Source organism: Pagrus major, chromosome 24 (assembly GCF_040436345.1).
Source record: "Pagrus major chromosome 24, Pma_NU_1.0".
NCBI lineage: Eukaryota > Metazoa > Chordata > Actinopteri > Spariformes > Sparidae > Pagrus > Pagrus major.
The window spans coordinates 1,983,455-2,000,549 of record NC_133238.1 but is presented as its reverse complement, the minus strand read 5'-3'; the positions used below and the strand labels follow the sequence as shown (position 1 = coordinate 2,000,549).

General features: G+C 55.0%; 37 non-coding genes across 37 annotated transcripts; all 37 read left to right on the top strand.

Annotated features, from left to right (window-relative positions):
* The first annotated feature begins 212 nt into the window (after positions 1–212).
* On the top strand, positions 213–403 carry LOC140992943 (U2 spliceosomal RNA). Its single transcript, XR_012178467.1, has one exon. It is a non-coding gene; the product is annotated as a U2 spliceosomal RNA (small nuclear RNA).
* A 435-nt stretch (positions 404–838) lies between these two features.
* LOC140992512 (U5 spliceosomal RNA) lies at positions 839–953 on the top strand. Its single transcript, XR_012178088.1, has one exon. It is a non-coding gene; the product is annotated as a U5 spliceosomal RNA (small nuclear RNA).
* A 177-nt stretch (positions 954–1,130) lies between these two features.
* LOC140992941 (U2 spliceosomal RNA) lies at positions 1,131–1,321 on the top strand. The gene has a single exon (XR_012178466.1). It is a non-coding gene; the product is annotated as a U2 spliceosomal RNA (small nuclear RNA).
* A 435-nt stretch (positions 1,322–1,756) lies between these two features.
* Positions 1,757–1,871, top strand: LOC140992511 (U5 spliceosomal RNA). Its single transcript, XR_012178087.1, has one exon. It is a non-coding gene; the product is annotated as a U5 spliceosomal RNA (small nuclear RNA).
* Positions 1,872–2,048: 177 nt separating this feature from the next.
* On the top strand, positions 2,049–2,239 carry LOC140992940 (U2 spliceosomal RNA). Its single transcript, XR_012178465.1, has one exon. It is a non-coding gene; the product is annotated as a U2 spliceosomal RNA (small nuclear RNA).
* A 436-nt stretch (positions 2,240–2,675) lies between these two features.
* LOC140992509 (U5 spliceosomal RNA) lies at positions 2,676–2,790 on the top strand. Its single transcript, XR_012178086.1, has one exon. It is a non-coding gene; the product is annotated as a U5 spliceosomal RNA (small nuclear RNA).
* A 177-nt stretch (positions 2,791–2,967) lies between these two features.
* Positions 2,968–3,158, top strand: LOC140992939 (U2 spliceosomal RNA). Its single transcript, XR_012178464.1, has one exon. It is a non-coding gene; the product is annotated as a U2 spliceosomal RNA (small nuclear RNA).
* Positions 3,159–3,594: 436 nt separating this feature from the next.
* Positions 3,595–3,709, top strand: LOC140992508 (U5 spliceosomal RNA). Its single transcript, XR_012178085.1, has one exon. It is a non-coding gene; the product is annotated as a U5 spliceosomal RNA (small nuclear RNA).
* A 177-nt stretch (positions 3,710–3,886) lies between these two features.
* On the top strand, positions 3,887–4,077 carry LOC140992938 (U2 spliceosomal RNA). Its single transcript, XR_012178463.1, has one exon. It is a non-coding gene; the product is annotated as a U2 spliceosomal RNA (small nuclear RNA).
* Positions 4,078–4,512: 435 nt separating this feature from the next.
* LOC140992507 (U5 spliceosomal RNA) lies at positions 4,513–4,627 on the top strand. The gene has a single exon (XR_012178084.1). It is a non-coding gene; the product is annotated as a U5 spliceosomal RNA (small nuclear RNA).
* A 177-nt stretch (positions 4,628–4,804) lies between these two features.
* On the top strand, positions 4,805–4,995 carry LOC140992936 (U2 spliceosomal RNA). Its single transcript, XR_012178461.1, has one exon. It is a non-coding gene; the product is annotated as a U2 spliceosomal RNA (small nuclear RNA).
* A 435-nt stretch (positions 4,996–5,430) lies between these two features.
* Positions 5,431–5,545, top strand: LOC140992505 (U5 spliceosomal RNA). Its single transcript, XR_012178082.1, has one exon. It is a non-coding gene; the product is annotated as a U5 spliceosomal RNA (small nuclear RNA).
* A 177-nt stretch (positions 5,546–5,722) lies between these two features.
* LOC140992935 (U2 spliceosomal RNA) lies at positions 5,723–5,913 on the top strand. The gene has a single exon (XR_012178460.1). It is a non-coding gene; the product is annotated as a U2 spliceosomal RNA (small nuclear RNA).
* A 436-nt stretch (positions 5,914–6,349) lies between these two features.
* Positions 6,350–6,464, top strand: LOC140992504 (U5 spliceosomal RNA). The gene has a single exon (XR_012178081.1). It is a non-coding gene; the product is annotated as a U5 spliceosomal RNA (small nuclear RNA).
* A 177-nt stretch (positions 6,465–6,641) lies between these two features.
* On the top strand, positions 6,642–6,832 carry LOC140992934 (U2 spliceosomal RNA). Its single transcript, XR_012178459.1, has one exon. It is a non-coding gene; the product is annotated as a U2 spliceosomal RNA (small nuclear RNA).
* Positions 6,833–7,268: 436 nt separating this feature from the next.
* Positions 7,269–7,383, top strand: LOC140992503 (U5 spliceosomal RNA). The gene has a single exon (XR_012178080.1). It is a non-coding gene; the product is annotated as a U5 spliceosomal RNA (small nuclear RNA).
* A 177-nt stretch (positions 7,384–7,560) lies between these two features.
* LOC140992933 (U2 spliceosomal RNA) lies at positions 7,561–7,751 on the top strand. Its single transcript, XR_012178458.1, has one exon. It is a non-coding gene; the product is annotated as a U2 spliceosomal RNA (small nuclear RNA).
* Positions 7,752–8,187: 436 nt separating this feature from the next.
* Positions 8,188–8,302, top strand: LOC140992502 (U5 spliceosomal RNA). Its single transcript, XR_012178079.1, has one exon. It is a non-coding gene; the product is annotated as a U5 spliceosomal RNA (small nuclear RNA).
* Positions 8,303–8,479: 177 nt separating this feature from the next.
* Positions 8,480–8,670, top strand: LOC140992932 (U2 spliceosomal RNA). Its single transcript, XR_012178457.1, has one exon. It is a non-coding gene; the product is annotated as a U2 spliceosomal RNA (small nuclear RNA).
* A 436-nt stretch (positions 8,671–9,106) lies between these two features.
* Positions 9,107–9,221, top strand: LOC140992501 (U5 spliceosomal RNA). Its single transcript, XR_012178078.1, has one exon. It is a non-coding gene; the product is annotated as a U5 spliceosomal RNA (small nuclear RNA).
* Positions 9,222–9,398: 177 nt separating this feature from the next.
* LOC140992929 (U2 spliceosomal RNA) lies at positions 9,399–9,589 on the top strand. The gene has a single exon (XR_012178456.1). It is a non-coding gene; the product is annotated as a U2 spliceosomal RNA (small nuclear RNA).
* A 436-nt stretch (positions 9,590–10,025) lies between these two features.
* On the top strand, positions 10,026–10,140 carry LOC140992500 (U5 spliceosomal RNA). Its single transcript, XR_012178077.1, has one exon. It is a non-coding gene; the product is annotated as a U5 spliceosomal RNA (small nuclear RNA).
* A 177-nt stretch (positions 10,141–10,317) lies between these two features.
* On the top strand, positions 10,318–10,508 carry LOC140992928 (U2 spliceosomal RNA). The gene has a single exon (XR_012178455.1). It is a non-coding gene; the product is annotated as a U2 spliceosomal RNA (small nuclear RNA).
* Positions 10,509–10,944: 436 nt separating this feature from the next.
* Positions 10,945–11,059, top strand: LOC140992498 (U5 spliceosomal RNA). Its single transcript, XR_012178076.1, has one exon. It is a non-coding gene; the product is annotated as a U5 spliceosomal RNA (small nuclear RNA).
* Positions 11,060–11,236: 177 nt separating this feature from the next.
* Positions 11,237–11,427, top strand: LOC140992927 (U2 spliceosomal RNA). Its single transcript, XR_012178454.1, has one exon. It is a non-coding gene; the product is annotated as a U2 spliceosomal RNA (small nuclear RNA).
* Positions 11,428–11,862: 435 nt separating this feature from the next.
* LOC140992618 (U5 spliceosomal RNA) lies at positions 11,863–11,977 on the top strand. Its single transcript, XR_012178184.1, has one exon. It is a non-coding gene; the product is annotated as a U5 spliceosomal RNA (small nuclear RNA).
* A 177-nt stretch (positions 11,978–12,154) lies between these two features.
* On the top strand, positions 12,155–12,345 carry LOC140992926 (U2 spliceosomal RNA). Its single transcript, XR_012178453.1, has one exon. It is a non-coding gene; the product is annotated as a U2 spliceosomal RNA (small nuclear RNA).
* A 435-nt stretch (positions 12,346–12,780) lies between these two features.
* LOC140992497 (U5 spliceosomal RNA) lies at positions 12,781–12,895 on the top strand. The gene has a single exon (XR_012178075.1). It is a non-coding gene; the product is annotated as a U5 spliceosomal RNA (small nuclear RNA).
* Positions 12,896–13,072: 177 nt separating this feature from the next.
* On the top strand, positions 13,073–13,263 carry LOC140992925 (U2 spliceosomal RNA). Its single transcript, XR_012178452.1, has one exon. It is a non-coding gene; the product is annotated as a U2 spliceosomal RNA (small nuclear RNA).
* Positions 13,264–13,699: 436 nt separating this feature from the next.
* Positions 13,700–13,814, top strand: LOC140992496 (U5 spliceosomal RNA). Its single transcript, XR_012178074.1, has one exon. It is a non-coding gene; the product is annotated as a U5 spliceosomal RNA (small nuclear RNA).
* Positions 13,815–13,991: 177 nt separating this feature from the next.
* Positions 13,992–14,182, top strand: LOC140992923 (U2 spliceosomal RNA). The gene has a single exon (XR_012178450.1). It is a non-coding gene; the product is annotated as a U2 spliceosomal RNA (small nuclear RNA).
* Positions 14,183–14,618: 436 nt separating this feature from the next.
* Positions 14,619–14,733, top strand: LOC140992495 (U5 spliceosomal RNA). Its single transcript, XR_012178073.1, has one exon. It is a non-coding gene; the product is annotated as a U5 spliceosomal RNA (small nuclear RNA).
* A 177-nt stretch (positions 14,734–14,910) lies between these two features.
* LOC140992922 (U2 spliceosomal RNA) lies at positions 14,911–15,101 on the top strand. The gene has a single exon (XR_012178449.1). It is a non-coding gene; the product is annotated as a U2 spliceosomal RNA (small nuclear RNA).
* Positions 15,102–15,537: 436 nt separating this feature from the next.
* On the top strand, positions 15,538–15,652 carry LOC140992493 (U5 spliceosomal RNA). Its single transcript, XR_012178071.1, has one exon. It is a non-coding gene; the product is annotated as a U5 spliceosomal RNA (small nuclear RNA).
* A 177-nt stretch (positions 15,653–15,829) lies between these two features.
* Positions 15,830–16,020, top strand: LOC140992921 (U2 spliceosomal RNA). Its single transcript, XR_012178448.1, has one exon. It is a non-coding gene; the product is annotated as a U2 spliceosomal RNA (small nuclear RNA).
* Positions 16,021–16,456: 436 nt separating this feature from the next.
* Positions 16,457–16,571, top strand: LOC140992492 (U5 spliceosomal RNA). Its single transcript, XR_012178070.1, has one exon. It is a non-coding gene; the product is annotated as a U5 spliceosomal RNA (small nuclear RNA).
* A 177-nt stretch (positions 16,572–16,748) lies between these two features.
* On the top strand, positions 16,749–16,939 carry LOC140992920 (U2 spliceosomal RNA). Its single transcript, XR_012178447.1, has one exon. It is a non-coding gene; the product is annotated as a U2 spliceosomal RNA (small nuclear RNA).
* Positions 16,940–17,095: the final 156 nt, after the last annotated feature.

Sequence of the window (17,095 nt, the reverse complement as noted above, 5' to 3'; positions counted from 1 at the left end):
AAGATATTTTTGGCAGGCTTTGCCGTTTGGCTGAGCCTCGTGCATGTGTGAAAATCAATAAAGCCGGCCTTAACCAGACTCGGGGCTAAGCCACGGAGCGCTTGGGAGGAGCCGCTAAGCACAAGCCACTCCGCCGCGCAATGCAAATGGCACACCGCGACGAGTGTGAAGCGTGCCAGGAGGTGGGCTCAGGCAGCAGACGACTGGGGCTCATCGCTTCTCGGCCTTTTGGCTAAGATCAAGTGTAGTATCTGTTCTTATCAGTTTAATATCTGATATGTCCTCTATATGGGGACAACATATTAAATGGATTTTTAGCCTCGGGAGCTGAAACAGGGGCTTGCTCCGTTCACTCCACGCATCGACCCGGTATTGCAGCGCCGCCGGGAACGGTGCACCCCTCTCCGGCCTTGTTGAAAATCAATCAGTGTTGCAGACCAAAGGCCTTGACAAACTTGACATTGCGGCACAGAATCGGCAGCAAGAAGAAGGCTGGCAAACCGCAGCGAGAGCTGCGCTTTGCATGGTCAGAAAAAGAGGCAAAACTGCCTCGCCGCGGCCGGTGCGCAATACCTGCTGAGTGTGCCCTGCATTTCCCCCCCGCGGTCCTCAACTGAAACAGAGAGTCTGGAAGCGCCCGAGTGTTTGTGACGTTTGGTGGCCTGCGCCCAACGAGCAGGCTTTTCTCTCTCCACAAACCGGTCGAGTAGAGCCTGGGATAATGTGGGGACGGGCGTGGCCAGGGATTTTGGTGCGCGATGAGCCAAGTGAGGCTCACCATGAGAAGAGTGCCTGGGACCACAGCTGTCTTGGCTGCTGTCGAGGAGAGGCGCTGTACTTACTCGGGTTTCTCTTCATAACGCACAAGTCTTTCGCCTTTTACTAAAGACTTCCGTGGAGAGGAACACCAATGAGTTGAAGATATTTTTGGCAGGCTTTGCCGTTTGGCTGAGCCTCGTGCATGTGTGAAAATCAATAAAGCCGGCCTTAACCAGACTCGGGGCTAAGCCACGGAGCGCTTGGGAGGAGCCGCTAAGCACAAGCCACTCCGCCGCGCAATGCAAATGGAACACCGCGACGAGTGTGAAGCGTGCCAGGAGGTGGGCTCAGGCAGCAGACGACTGGGGCTCATCGCTTCTCGGCCTTTTGGCTAAGATCAAGTGTAGTATCTGTTCTTATCAGTTTAATATCTGATATGTCCTCTATATGGGGACAACATATTAAATGGATTTTTAGCCTCGGGAGCTGAAACAGGGGCTTGCTCCGTTCACTCCACGCATCGACCCGGTATTGCAGCGCCGCCGGGAACGGTGCACCCCTCTCCGGCCTTGTTGAAAATCAATCAGTGTTGCAGACCAAAGGCCTTGACAAACTTGACATTGCGGCACAGAATCGGCAGCAAGAAGAAGGCTGGCAAACCGCAGCGAGAGCTGCGCTTTGCATGGTCAGAAAAAGAGGCAAAACTGCCTCGCCGCGGCCGGTGCGCAATACCTGCTGAGTGTGCCCTGCATTTCCCCCCCGCGGTCCTCAACTGAAACAGAGAGTCTGGAAGCGCCCGAGTGTTTGTGACGTTTGGTGGCCTGCGCCCAACGAGCAGGCTTTTCTCTCTCCACAAACCGGTCGAGTAGAGCCTGGGATAATGTGGGGACGGGCGTGGCCAGGGATTTTGGTGCGCGATGAGCCAAGTGAGGCTCACCATGAGAAGAGTGCCTGGGACCACAGCTGTCTTGGCTGCTGTCGAGGAGAGGCGCTGTACTTACTCGGGTTTCTCTTCATAACGCACAAGTCTTTCGCCTTTTACTAAAGACTTCCGTGGAGAGGAACACCAATGAGTTGAAGATATTTTTGGCAGGCTTTGCCGTTTGGCTGAGCCTCGTGCATGTGTGAAAATCAATAAAGCCGGCCTTAACCAGACTCGGGGCTAAGCCACGGAGCGCTTGGGAGGAGCCGCTAAGCACAAGCCACTCCGCCGCGCAATGCAAATGGCACACCGCGACGAGTGTGAAGCGTGCCAGGAGGTGGGCTCAGGCAGCAGACGACTGGGGCTCATCGCTTCTCGGCCTTTTGGCTAAGATCAAGTGTAGTATCTGTTCTTATCAGTTTAATATCTGATATGTCCTCTATATGGGGACAACATATTAAATGGATTTTTAGCCTCGGGAGCTGAAACAGGGGCTTGCTCCGTTCACTCCACGCATCGACCCGGTATTGCAGCGCCGCCGGGAACGGTGCACCCCTCTCCGGCCTTGTTGAAAATCAATCAGTGTTGCAGACCAAAGGCCTTGACAAACTTGACATTGCGGCACAGAATCGGCAGCAAGAAGAAGGCTGGCAAACCGCAGCGAGAGCTGCGCTTTGCATGGTTAGAAAAAGAGGCAAAACTGCCTCGCCGCGGCCGGTGCGCAATACCTGCTGAGTGTGCCCTGCATTTCCCCCCCCGCGGTCCTCAACTGAAACAGAGAGTCTGGAAGCGCCCGAGTGTTTGTGACGTTTGGTGGCCTGCGCCCAACGAGCAGGCTTTTCTCTCTCCACAAACCGGTCGAGTAGAGCCTGGGATAATGTGGGGACGGGCGTGGCCAGGGATTTTGGTGCGCGATGAGCCAAGTGAGGCTCACCATGAGAAGAGTGCCTGGGACCACAGCTGTCTTGGCTGCTGTCGAGGAGAGGCGCTGTACTTACTCGGGTTTCTCTTCATAACGCACAAGTCTTTCGCCTTTTACTAAAGACTTCCGTGGAGAGGAACACCAATGAGTTGAAGATATTTTTGGCAGGCTTTGCCGTTTGGCTGAGCCTCGTGCATGTGTGAAAATCAATAAAGCCGGCCTTAACCAGACTCGGGGCTAAGCCACGGAGCGCTTGGGAGGAGCCGCTAAGCACAAGCCACTCCGCCGCGCAATGCAAATGGCACACCGCGACGAGTGTGAAGCGTGCCAGGAGGTGGGCTCAGGCAGCAGACGACTGGGGCTCATCGCTTCTCGGCCTTTTGGCTAAGATCAAGTGTAGTATCTGTTCTTATCAGTTTAATATCTGATATGTCCTCTATATGGGGACAACATATTAAATGGATTTTTAGCCTCGGGAGCTGAAACAGGGGCTTGCTCCGTTCACTCCACGCATCGACCCGGTATTGCAGCGCCGCCGGGAACGGTGCACCCCTCTCCGGCCTTGTTGAAAATCAATCAGTGTTGCAGACCAAAGGCCTTGACAAACTTGACATTGCGGCACAGAATCGGCAGCAAGAAGAAGGCTGGCAAACCGCAGCGAGAGCTGCGCTTTGCATGGTCAGAAAAAGAGGCAAAACTGCCTCGCCGCGGCCGGTGCGCAATACCTGCTGAGTGTGCCCTGCATTTCCCCCCCCGCGGTCCTCAACTGAAACAGAGAGTCTGGAAGCGCCCGAGTGTTTGTGACGTTTGGTGGCCTGCGCCCAACGAGCAGGCTTTTCTCTCTCCACAAACCGGTCGAGTAGAGCCTGGGATAATGTGGGGACGGGCGTGGCCAGGGATTTTGGTGCGCGATGAGCCAAGTGAGGCTCACCATGAGAAGAGTGCCTGGGACCACAGCTGTCTTGGCTGCTGTCGAGGAGAGGCGCTGTACTTACTCGGGTTTCTCTTCATAACGCACAAGTCTTTCGCCTTTTACTAAAGACTTCCGTGGAGAGGAACACCAATGAGTTGAAGATATTTTTGGCAGGCTTTGCCGTTTGGCTGAGCCTCGTGCATGTGTGAAAATCAATAAAGCCGGCCTTAACCAGACTCGGGGCTAAGCCACGGAGCGCTTGGGAGGAGCCGCTAAGCACAAGCCACTCCGCCGCGCAATGCAAATGGCACACCGCGACGAGTGTGAAGCGTGCCAGGAGGTGGGCTCAGGCAGCAGACGACTGGGGCTCATCGCTTCTCGGCCTTTTGGCTAAGATCAAGTGTAGTATCTGTTCTTATCAGTTTAATATCTGATATGTCCTCTATATGGGGACAACATATTAAATGGATTTTTAGCCTCGGGAGCTGAAACAGGGGCTTGCTCCGTTCACTCCACGCATCGACCCGGTATTGCAGCGCCGCCGGGAACGGTGCACCCCTCTCCGGCCTTGTTGAAAATCAATCAGTGTTGCAGACCAAAGGCCTTGACAAACTTGACATTGCGGCACAGAATCGGCAGCAAGAAGAAGGCTGGCAAACCGCAGCGAGAGCTGCGCTTTGCATGGTCAGAAAAAGAGGCAAAACTGCCTCGCCGCGGCCGGTGCGCAATACCTGCTGAGTGTGCCCTGCATTTCCCCCCCGCGGTCCTCAACTGAAACAGAGAGTCTGGAAGCGCCCGAGTGTTTGTGACGTTTGGTGGCCTGCGCCCAACGAGCAGGCTTTTCTCTCTCCACAAACCGGTCGAGTAGAGCCTGGGATAATGTGGGGACGGGCGTGGCCAGGGATTTTGGTGCGCGATGAGCCAAGTGAGGCTCACCATGAGAAGAGTGCCTGGGACCACAGCTGTCTTGGCTGCTGTCGAGGAGAGGCGCTGTACTTACTCGGGTTTCTCTTCATAACGCACAAGTCTTTCGCCTTTTACTAAAGACTTCCGTGGAGAGGAACACCAATGAGTTGAAGATATTTTTGGCAGGCTTTGCCGTTTGGCTGAGCCTCGTGCATGTGTGAAAATCAATAAAGCCGGCCTTAACCAGACTCGGGGCTAAGCCACGGAGCGCTTGGGAGGAGCCGCTAAGCACAAGCCACTCCGCCGCGCAATGCAAATGGAACACCGCGACGAGTGTGAAGCGTGCCAGGAGGTGGGCTCAGGCAGCAGACGACTGGGGCTCATCGCTTCTCGGCCTTTTGGCTAAGATCAAGTGTAGTATCTGTTCTTATCAGTTTAATATCTGATATGTCCTCTATATGGGGACAACATATTAAATGGATTTTTAGCCTCGGGAGCTGAAACAGGGGCTTGCTCCGTTCACTCCACGCATCGACCCGGTATTGCAGCGCCGCCGGGAACGGTGCACCCCTCTCCGGCCTTGTTGAAAATCAATCAGTGTTGCAGACCAAAGGCCTTGACAAACTTGACATTGCGGCACAGAATCGGCAGCAAGAAGAAGGCTGGCAAACCGCAGCGAGAGCTGCGCTTTGCATGGTCAGAAAAAGAGGCAAAACTGCCTCGCCGCGGCCGGTGCGCAATACCTGCTGAGTGTGCCCTGCATTTCCCCCCCGCGGTCCTCAACTGAAACAGAGAGTCTGGAAGCGCCCGAGTGTTTGTGACGTTTGGTGGCCTGCGCCCAACGAGCAGGCTTTTCTCTCTCCACAAACCGGTCGAGTAGAGCCTGGGATAATGTGGGGACGGGCGTGGCCAGGGATTTTGGTGCGCGATGAGCCAAGTGAGGCTCACCATGAGAAGAGTGCCTGGGACCACAGCTGTCTTGGCTGCTGTCGAGGAGAGGCGCTGTACTTACTCGGGTTTCTCTTCATAACGCACAAGTCTTTCGCCTTTTACTAAAGACTTCCGTGGAGAGGAACACCAATGAGTTGAAGATATTTTTGGCAGGCTTTGCCGTTTGGCTGAGCCTCGTGCATGTGTGAAAATCAATAAAGCCGGCCTTAACCAGACTCGGGGCTAAGCCACGGAGCGCTTGGGAGGAGCCGCTAAGCACAAGCCACTCCGCCGCGCAATGCAAATGGCACACCGCGACGAGTGTGAAGCGTGCCAGGAGGTGGGCTCAGGCAGCAGACGACTGGGGCTCATCGCTTCTCGGCCTTTTGGCTAAGATCAAGTGTAGTATCTGTTCTTATCAGTTTAATATCTGATATGTCCTCTATATGGGGACAACATATTAAATGGATTTTTAGCCTCGGGAGCTGAAACAGGGGCTTGCTCCGTTCACTCCACGCATCGACCCGGTATTGCAGCGCCGCCGGGAACGGTGCACCCCTCTCCGGCCTTGTTGAAAATCAATCAGTGTTGCAGACCAAAGGCCTTGACAAACTTGACATTGCGGCACAGAATCGGCAGCAAGAAGAAGGCTGGCAAACCGCAGCGAGAGCTGCGCTTTGCATGGTCAGAAAAAGAGGCAAAACTGCCTCGCCGCGGCCGGTGCGCAATACCTGCTGAGTGTGCCCTGCATTTCCCCCCCCGCGGTCCTCAACTGAAACAGAGAGTCTGGAAGCGCCCGAGTGTTTGTGACGTTTGGTGGCCTGCGCCCAACGAGCAGGCTTTTCTCTCTCCACAAACCGGTCGAGTAGAGCCTGGGATAATGTGGGGACGGGCGTGGCCAGGGATTTTGGTGCGCGATGAGCCAAGTGAGGCTCACCATGAGAAGAGTGCCTGGGACCACAGCTGTCTTGGCTGCTGTCGAGGAGAGGCGCTGTACTTACTCGGGTTTCTCTTCATAACGCACAAGTCTTTCGCCTTTTACTAAAGACTTCCGTGGAGAGGAACACCAATGAGTTGAAGATATTTTTGGCAGGCTTTGCCGTTTGGCTGAGCCTCGTGCATGTGTGAAAATCAATAAAGCCGGCCTTAACCAGACTCGGGGCTAAGCCACGGAGCGCTTGGGAGGAGCCGCTAAGCACAAGCCACTCCGCCGCGCAATGCAAATGGCACACCGCGACGAGTGTGAAGCGTGCCAGGAGGTGGGCTCAGGCAGCAGACGACTGGGGCTCATCGCTTCTCGGCCTTTTGGCTAAGATCAAGTGTAGTATCTGTTCTTATCAGTTTAATATCTGATATGTCCTCTATATGGGGACAACATATTAAATGGATTTTTAGCCTCGGGAGCTGAAACAGGGGCTTGCTCCGTTCACTCCACGCATCGACCCGGTATTGCAGCGCCGCCGGGAACGGTGCACCCCTCTCCGGCCTTGTTGAAAATCAATCAGTGTTGCAGACCAAAGGCCTTGACAAACTTGACATTGCGGCACAGAATCGGCAGCAAGAAGAAGGCTGGCAAACCACAGCGAGAGCTGCGCTTTGCATGGTCAGAAAAAGAGGCAAAACTGCCTCGCCGCGGCCGGTGCGCAATACCTGCTGAGTGTGCCCTGCATTTCCCCCCCCGCGGTCCTCAACTGAAACAGAGAGTCTGGAAGCGCCCGAGTGTTTGTGACGTTTGGTGGCCTGCGCCCAACGAGCAGGCTTTTCTCTCTCCACAAACCGGTCGAGTAGAGCCTGGGATAATGTGGGGACGGGCGTGGCCAGGGATTTTGGTGCGCGATGAGCCAAGTGAGGCTCACCATGAGAAGAGTGCCTGGGACCACAGCTGTCTTGGCTGCTGTCGAGGAGAGGCGCTGTACTTACTCGGGTTTCTCTTCATAACGCACAAGTCTTTCGCCTTTTACTAAAGACTTCCGTGGAGAGGAACACCAATGAGTTGAAGATATTTTTGGCAGGCTTTGCCGTTTGGCTGAGCCTCGTGCATGTGTGAAAATCAATAAAGCCGGCCTTAACCAGACTCGGGGCTAAGCCACGGAGCGCTTGGGAGGAGCCGCTAAGCACAAGCCACTCCGCCGCGCAATGCAAATGGCACACCGCGACGAGTGTGAAGCGTGCCAGGAGGTGGGCTCAGGCAGCAGACGACTGGGGCTCATCGCTTCTCGGCCTTTTGGCTAAGATCAAGTGTAGTATCTGTTCTTATCAGTTTAATATCTGATATGTCCTCTATATGGGGACAACATATTAAATGGATTTTTAGCCTCGGGAGCTGAAACAGGGGCTTGCTCCGTTCACTCCACGCATCGACCCGGTATTGCAGCGCCGCCGGGAACGGTGCACCCCTCTCCGGCCTTGTTGAAAATCAATCAGTGTTGCAGACCAAAGGCCTTGACAAACTTGACATTGCGGCACAGAATCGGCAGCAAGAAGAAGGCTGGCAAACCGCAGCGAGAGCTGCGCTTTGCATGGTCAGAAAAAGAGGCAAAACTGCCTCGCCGCGGCCGGTGCGCAATACCTGCTGAGTGTGCCCTGCATTTCCCCCCCCGCGGTCCTCAACTGAAACAGAGAGTCTGGAAGCGCCCGAGTGTTTGTGACGTTTGGTGGCCTGCGCCCAACGAGCAGGCTTTTCTCTCTCCACAAACCGGTCGAGTAGAGCCTGGGATAATGTGGGGACGGGCGTGGCCAGGGATTTTGGTGCGCGATGAGCCAAGTGAGGCTCACCATGAGAAGAGTGCCTGGGACCACAGCTGTCTTGGCTGCTGTCGAGGAGAGGCGCTGTACTTACTCGGGTTTCTCTTCATAACGCACAAGTCTTTCGCCTTTTACTAAAGACTTCCGTGGAGAGGAACACCAATGAGTTGAAGATATTTTTGGCAGGCTTTGCCGTTTGGCTGAGCCTCGTGCATGTGTGAAAATCAATAAAGCCGGCCTTAACCAGACTCGGGGCTAAGCCACGGAGCGCTTGGGAGGAGCCGCTAAGCACAAGCCACTCCGCCGCGCAATGCAAATGGCACACCGCGACGAGTGTGAAGCGTGCCAGGAGGTGGGCTCAGGCAGCAGACGACTGGGGCTCATCGCTTCTCGGCCTTTTGGCTAAGATCAAGTGTAGTATCTGTTCTTATCAGTTTAATATCTGATATGTCCTCTATATGGGGACAACATATTAAATGGATTTTTAGCCTCGGGAGCTGAAACAGGGGCTTGCTCCGTTCACTCCACGCATCGACCCGGTATTGCAGCGCCGCCGGGAACGGTGCACCCCTCTCCGGCCTTGTTGAAAATCAATCAGTGTTGCAGACCAAAGGCCTTGACAAACTTGACATTGCGGCACAGAATCGGCAGCAAGAAGAAGGCTGGCAAACCGCAGCGAGAGCTGCGCTTTGCATGGTCAGAAAAAGAGGCAAAACTGCCTCGCCGCGGCCGGTGCGCAATACCTGCTGAGTGTGCCCTGCATTTCCCCCCCCGCGGTCCTCAACTGAAACAGAGAGTCTGGAAGCGCCCGAGTGTTTGTGACGTTTGGTGGCCTGCGCCCAACGAGCAGGCTTTTCTCTCTCCACAAACCGGTCGAGTAGAGCCTGGGATAATGTGGGGACGGGCGTGGCCAGGGATTTTGGTGCGCGATGAGCCAAGTGAGGCTCACCATGAGAAGAGTGCCTGGGACCACAGCTGTCTTGGCTGCTGTCGAGGAGAGGCGCTGTACTTACTCGGGTTTCTCTTCATAACGCACAAGTCTTTCGCCTTTTACTAAAGACTTCCGTGGAGAGGAACACCAATGAGTTGAAGATATTTTTGGCAGGCTTTGCCGTTTGGCTGAGCCTCGTGCATGTGTGAAAATCAATAAAGCTGGCCTTAACCAGACTCGGGGCTAAGCCACGGAGCGCTTGGGAGGAGCCGCTAAGCACAAGCCACTCCGCCGCGCAATGCAAATGGCACACCGCGACGAGTGTGAAGCGTGCCAGGAGGTGGGCTCAGGCAGCAGACGACTGGGGCTCATCGCTTCTCGGCCTTTTGGCTAAGATCAAGTGTAGTATCTGTTCTTATCAGTTTAATATCTGATATGTCCTCTATATGGGGACAACATATTAAATGGATTTTTAGCCTCGGGAGCTGAAACAGGGGCTTGCTCCGTTCACTCCACGCATCGACCCGGTATTGCAGCGCCGCCGGGAACGGTGCACCCCTCTCCGGCCTTGTTGAAAATCAATCAGTGTTGCAGACCAAAGGCCTTGACAAACTTGACATTGCGGCACAGAATCGGCAGCAAGAAGAAGGCTGGCAAACCGCAGCGAGAGCTGCGCTTTGCATGGTCAGAAAAAGAGGCAAAACTGCCTCGCCGCGGCCGGTGCGCAATACCTGCTGAGTGTGCCCTGCATTTCCCCCCCCGCGGTCCTCAACTGAAACAGAGAGTCTGGAAGCGCCCGAGTGTTTGTGACGTTTGGTGGCCTGCGCCCAACGAGCAGGCTTTTCTCTCTCCACAAACCGGTCGAGTAGAGCCTGGGATAATGTGGGGACGGGCGTGGCCAGGGATTTTGGTGCGCGATGAGCCAAGTGAGGCTCACCATGAGAAGAGTGCCTGGGACCACAGCTGTCTTGGCTGCTGTCGAGGAGAGGCGCTGTACTTACTCGGGTTTCTCTTCATAACGCACAAGTCTTTCGCCTTTTACTAAAGACTTCCGTGGAGAGGAACACCAATGAGTTGAAGATATTTTTGGCAGGCTTTGCCGTTTGGCTGAGCCTCGTGCATGTGTGAAAATCAATAAAGCCGGCCTTAACCAGACTCGGGGCTAAGCCACGGAGCGCTTGGGAGGAGCCGCTAAGCACAAGCCACTCCGCCGCGCAATGCAAATGGCACACCGCGACAAGTGTGAAGCGTGCCAGGAGGTGGGCTCAGGCAGCAGACGACTGGGGCTCATCGCTTCTCGGCCTTTTGGCTAAGATCAAGTGTAGTATCTGTTCTTATCAGTTTAATATCTGATATGTCCTCTATATGGGGACAACATATTAAATGGATTTTTAGCCTCGGGAGCTGAAACAGGGGCTTGCTCCGTTCACTCCACGCATCGACCCGGTATTGCAGCGCCGCCGGGAACGGTGCACCCCTCTCCGGCCTTGTTGAAAATCAATCAGTGTTGCAGACCAAAGGCCTTGACAAACTTGACATTGCGGCACAGAATCGGCAGCAAGAAGAAGGCTGGCAAACCGCAGCGAGAGCTGCGCTTTGCATGGTCAGAAAAAGAGGCAAAACTGCCTCGCCGCGGCCGGTGCGCAATACCTGCTGAGTGTGCCCTGCATTTCCCCCCCCGCGGTCCTCAACTGAAACAGAGAGTCTGGAAGCGCCCGAGTGTTTGTGACGTTTGGTGGCCTGCGCCCAACGAGCAGGCTTTTCTCTCTCCACAAACCGGTCGAGTAGAGCCTGGGATAATGTGGGGACGGGCGTGGCCAGGGATTTTGGTGCGCGATGAGCCAAGTGAGGCTCACCATGAGAAGAGTGCCTGGGACCACAGCTGTCTTGGCTGCTGTCGAGGAGAGGCGCTGTACTTACTCGGGTTTCTCTTCATAACGCACAAGTCTTTCGCCTTTTACTAAAGACTTCCGTGGAGAGGAACACCAATGAGTTGAAGATATTTTTGGCAGGCTTTGCCGTTTGGCTGAGCCTCGTGCATGTGTGAAAATCAATAAAGCCGGCCTTAACCAGACTCGGGGCTAAGCCACGGAGCGCTTGGGAGGAGCCGCTAAGCACAAGCCACTCCGCCGCGCAATGCAAATGGCACACCGCGACGAGTGTGAAGCGTGCCAGGAGGTGGGCTCAGGCAGCAGACGACTGGGGCTCATCGCTTCTCGGCCTTTTGGCTAAGATCAAGTGTAGTATCTGTTCTTATCAGTTTAATATCTGATATGTCCTCTATATGGGGACAACATATTAAATGGATTTTTAGCCTCGGGAGCTGAAACAGGGGCTTGCTCCGTTCACTCCACGCATCGACCCGGTATTGCAGCGCCGCCGGGAACGGTGCACCCCTCTCCGGCCTTGTTGAAAATCAATCAGTGTTGCAGACCAAAGGCCTTGACAAACTTGACATTGCGGCACAGAATCGGCAGCAAGAAGAAGGCTGGCAAACCGCAGCGAGAGCTGCGCTTTGCATGGTCAGAAAAAGAGGCAAAACTGCCTCGCCGCGGCCGGTGCGCAATACCTGCTGAGTGTGCCCTGCATTTCCCCCCCGCGGTCCTCAACTGAAACAGAGAGTCTGGAAGCGCCCGAGTGTTTGTGACGTTTGGTGGCCTGCGCCCAACGAGCAGGCTTTTCTCTCTCCACAAACCGGTCGAGTAGAGCCTGGGATAATGTGGGGACGGGCGTGGCCAGGGATTTTGGTGCGCGATGAGCCAAGTGAGGCTCACCATGAGAAGAGTGCCTGGGACCACAGCTGTCTTGGCTGCTGTCGAGGAGAGGCGCTGTACTTACTCGGGTTTCTCTTCATAACGCACAAGTCTTTCGCCTTTTACTAAAGGCTTCCGTGGAGAGGAACACCAATGAGTTGAAGATATTTTTGGCAGGCTTTGCCGTTTGGCTGAGCCTCGTGCATGTGTGAAAATCAATAAAGCCGGCCTTAACCAGACTCGGGGCTAAGCCACGGAGCGCTTGGGAGGAGCCGCTAAGCACAAGCCACTCCGCCGCGCAATGCAAATGGCACACCGCGACGAGTGTGAAGCGTGCCAGGAGGTGGGCTCAGGCAGCAGACGACTGGGGCTCATCGCTTCTCGGCCTTTTGGCTAAGATCAAGTGTAGTATCTGTTCTTATCAGTTTAATATCTGATATGTCCTCTATATGGGGACAACATATTAAATGGATTTTTAGCCTCGGGAGCTGAAACAGGGGCTTGCTCCGTTCACTCCACGCATCGACCCGGTATTGCAGCGCCGCCGGGAACGGTGCACCCCTCTCCGGCCTTGTTGAAAATCAATCAGTGTTGCAGACCAAAGGCCTTGACAAACTTGACATTGCGGCACAGAATCGGCAGCAAGAAGAAGGCTGGCAAACCGCAGCGAGAGCTGCGCTTTGCATGGTCAGAAAAAGAGGCAAAACTGCCTCGCCGCGGCCGGTGCGCAATACCTGCTGAGTGTGCCCTGCATTTCCCCCCCGCGGTCCTCAACTGAAACAGAGAGTCTGGAAGCGCCCGAGTGTTTGTGACGTTTGGTGGCCTGCGCCCAACGAGCAGGCTTTTCTCTCTCCACAAACCGGTCGAGTAGAGCCTGGGATAATGTGGGGACGGGCGTGGCCAGGGATTTTGGTGCGCGATGAGCCAAGTGAGGCTCACCATGAGAAGAGTGCCTGGGACCACAGCTGTCTTGGCTGCTGTCGAGGAGAGGCGCTGTACTTACTCGGGTTTCTCTTCATAACGCACAAGTCTTTCGCCTTTTACTAAAGACTTCCGTGGAGAGGAACACCAATGAGTTGAAGATATTTTTGGCAGGCTTTGCCGTTTGGCTGAGCCTCGTGCATGTGTGAAAATCAATAAAGCCGGCCTTAACCAGACTCGGGGCTAAGCCACGGAGCGCTTGGGAGGAGCCGCTAAGCACAAGCCACTCCGCCGCGCAATGCAAATGGCACACCGCGACGAGTGTGAAGCGTGCCAGGAGGTGGGCTCAGGCAGCAGACGACTGGGGCTCATCGCTTCTCGGCCTTTTGGCTAAGATCAAGTGTAGTATCTGTTCTTATCAGTTTAATATCTGATATGTCCTCTATATGGGGACAACATATTAAATGGATTTTTAGCCTCGGGAGCTGAAACAGGGGCTTGCTCCGTTCACTCCACGCATCGACCCGGTATTGCAGCGCCGCCGGGAACGGTGCACCCCTCTCCGGCCTTGTTGAAAATCAATCAGTGTTGCAGACCAAAGGCCTTGACAAACTTGACATTGCGGCACAGAATCGGCAGCAAGAAGAAGGCTGGCAAACCGCAGCGAGAGCTGCGCTTTGCATGGTCAGAAAAAGAGGCAAAACTGCCTCGCCGCGGCCGGTGCGCAATACCTGCTGAGTGTGCCCTGCATTTCCCCCCCCGCGGTCCTCAACTGAAACAGAGAGTCTGGAAGCGCCCGAGTGTTTGTGACGTTTGGTGGCCTGCGCCCAACGAGCAGGCTTTTCTCTCTCCACAAACCGGTCGAGTAGAGCCTGGGATAATGTGGGGACGGGCGTGGCCAGGGATTTTGGTGCGCGATGAGCCAAGTGAGGCTCACCATGAGAAGAGTGCCTGGGACCACAGCTGTCTTGGCTGCTGTCGAGGAGAGGCGCTGTACTTACTCGGGTTTCTCTTCATAACGCACAAGTCTTTCGCCTTTTACTAAAGACTTCCGTGGAGAGGAACACCAATGAGTTGAAGATATTTTTGGCAGGCTTTGCCGTTTGGCTGAGCCTCGTGCATGTGTGAAAATCAATAAAGCCGGCCTTAACCAGACTCGGGGCTAAGCCACGGAGCGCTTGGGAGGAGCCGCTAAGCACAAGCCACTCCGCCGCGCAATGCAAATGGCACACCGCGACGAGTGTGAAGCGTGCCAGGAGGTGGGCTCAGGCAGCAGACGACTGGGGCTCATCGCTTCTCGGCCTTTTGGCTAAGATCAAGTGTAGTATCTGTTCTTATCAGTTTAATATCTGATATGTCCTCTATATGGGGACAACATATTAAATGGATTTTTAGCCTCGGGAGCTGAAACAGGGGCTTGCTCCGTTCACTCCACGCATCGACCCGGTATTGCAGCGCCGCCGGGAACGGTGCACCCCTCTCCGGCCTTGTTGAAAATCAATCAGTGTTGCAGACCAAAGGCCTTGACAAACTTGACATTGCGGCACAGAATCGGCAGCAAGAAGAAGGCTGGCAAACCGCAGCGAGAGCTGCGCTTTGCATGGTCAGAAAAAGAGGCAAAACTGCCTCGCCGCGGCCGGTGCGCAATACCTGCTGAGTGTGCCCTGCATTTCCCCCCCCGCGGTCCTCAACTGAAACAGAGAGTCTGGAAGCGCCCGAGTGTTTGTGACGTTTGGTGGCCTGCGCCCAACGAGCAGGCTTTTCTCTCTCCACAAACCGGTCGAGTAGAGCCTGGGATAATGTGGGGACGGGCGTGGCCAGGGATTTTGGTGCGCGATGAGCCAAGTGAGGCTCACCATGAGAAGAGTGCCTGGGACCACAGCTGTCTTGGCTGCTGTCGAGGAGAGGCGCTGTACTTACTCGGGTTTCTCTTCATAACGCACAAGTCTTTCGCCTTTTACTAAAGACTTCCGTGGAGAGGAACACCAATGAGTTGAAGATATTTTTGGCAGGCTTTGCCGTTTGGCTGAGCCTCGTGCATGTGTGAAAATCAATAAAGCCGGCCTTAACCAGACTCGGGGCTAAGCCACGGAGCGCTTGGGAGGAGCCGCTAAGCACAAGCCACTCCGCCGCGCAATGCAAATGGCACACCGCGACGAGTGTGAAGCGTGCCAGGAGGTGGGCTCAGGCAGCAGACGACTGGGGCTCATCGCTTCTCGGCCTTTTGGCTAAGATCAAGTGTAGTATCTGTTCTTATCAGTTTAATATCTGATATGTCCTCTATATGGGGACAACATATTAAATGGATTTTTAGCCTCGGGAGCTGAAACAGGGGCTTGCTCCGTTCACTCCACGCATCGACCCGGTATTGCAGCGCCGCCGGGAACGGTGCACCCCTCTCCGGCCTTGTTGAAAATCAATCAGTGTTGCAGACCAAAGGCCTTGACAAACTTGACATTGCGGCACAGAATCGGCAGCAAGAAGAAGGCTGGCAAACCGCAGCGAGAGCTGCGCTTTGCATGGTCAGAAAAAGAGGCAAAACTGCCTCGCCGCGGCCGGTGCGCAATACCTGCTGAGTGTGCCCTGCATTTCCCCCCCCGCGGTCCTCAACTGAAACAGAGAGTCTGGAAGCGCCCGAGTGTTTGTGACGTTTGGTGGCCTGCGCCCAACGAGCAGGCTTTTCTCTCTCCACAAACCGGTCGAGTAGAGCCTGGGATAATGTGGGGACGGGCGTGGCCAGGGATTTTGGTGCGCGATGAGCCAAGTGAGGCTCACCATGAGAAGAGTGCCTGGGACCACAGCTGTCTTGGCTGCTGTCGAGGAGAGGCGCTGTACTTACTCGGGTTTCTCTTCATAACGCACAAGTCTTTCGCCTTTTACTAAAGACTTCCGTGGAGAGGAACACCAATGAGTTGAAGATATTTTTGGCAGGCTTTGCCGTTTGGCTGAGCCTCGTGCATGTGTGAAAATCAATAAAGCCGGCCTTAACCAGACTCGGGGCTAAGCCACGGAGCGCTTGGGAGGAGCCGCTAAGCACAAGCCACTCCGCCGCGCAATGCAAATGGCACACCGCGACGAGTGTGAAGCGTGCCAGGAGGTGGGCTCAGGCAGCAGACGACTGGGGCTCATCGCTTCTCGGCCTTTTGGCTAAGATCAAGTGTAGTATCTGTTCTTATCAGTTTAATATCTGATATGTCCTCTATATGGGGACAACATATTAAATGGATTTTTAGCCTCGGGAGCTGAAACAGGGGCTTGCTCCGTTCACTCCACGCATCGACCCGGTATTGCAGCGCCGCCGGGAACGGTGCACCCCTCTCCGGCCTTGTTGAAAATCAATCAGTGTTGCAGACCAAAGGCCTTGACAAACTTGACATTGCGGCACAGAATCGGCAGCAAGAAGAAGGCTGGCAAACCGCAGCGAGAGCTGCGCTTTGCATGGTCAGAAAAAGAGGCAAAACTGCCTCGCCGCGGCCGGTGCGCAATACCTGCTGAGTGTGCCCTGCATTTCCCCCCCCGCGGTCCTCAACTGAAACAGAGAGTCTGGAAGCGCCCGAGTGTTTGTGACGTTTGGTGGCCTGCGCCCAACGAGCAGGCTTTTCTCTCTCCACAAACCGGTCGAGTAGAGCCTGGGATAATGTGGGGACGGGCGTGGCCAGGGATTTTGGTGCGCGATGAGCCAAGTGAGGCTCACCATGAGAAGAGTGCCTGGGACCACAGCTGTCTTGGCTGCTGTCGAGGAGAGGCGCTGTACTTACTCGGGTTTCTCTTCATAACGCACAAGTCTTTCGCCTTTTACTAAAGACTTCCGTGGAGAGGAACACCAATGAGTTGAAGATATTTTTGGCAGGCTTTGCCGTTTGGCTGAGCCTCGTGCATGTGTGAAAATCAATAAAGCCGGCCTTAACCAGACTCGGGGCTAAGCCACGGAGCGCTTGGGAGGAGCCGCTAAGCACAAGCCACTCCGCCGCGCAATGCAAATGGCACACCGCGACGAGTGTGAAGCGTGCCAGGAGGTGGGCTCAGGCAGCAGACGACTGGGGCTCATCGCTTCTCGGCCTTTTGGCTAAGATCAAGTGTAGTATCTGTTCTTATCAGTTTAATATCTGATATGTCCTCTATATGGGGACAACATATTAAATGGATTTTTAGCCTCGGGAGCTGAAACAGGGGCTTGCTCCGTTCACTCCACGCATCGACCCGGTATTGCAGCGCCGCCGGGAACGGTGCACCCCTCTCCGGCCTTGTTGAAAATCAATCAGTGTTGCAGACCAAAGGCCTTGACAAACTTGACATTGCGGCACAGAATCGGCAGCAAGAAGAAGGCTGGCAAACCGCAGCGAGAGCTGCGCTTTGCATGGTCAGAAAAAGAGGCAAAACTGCCTCGCCGCGG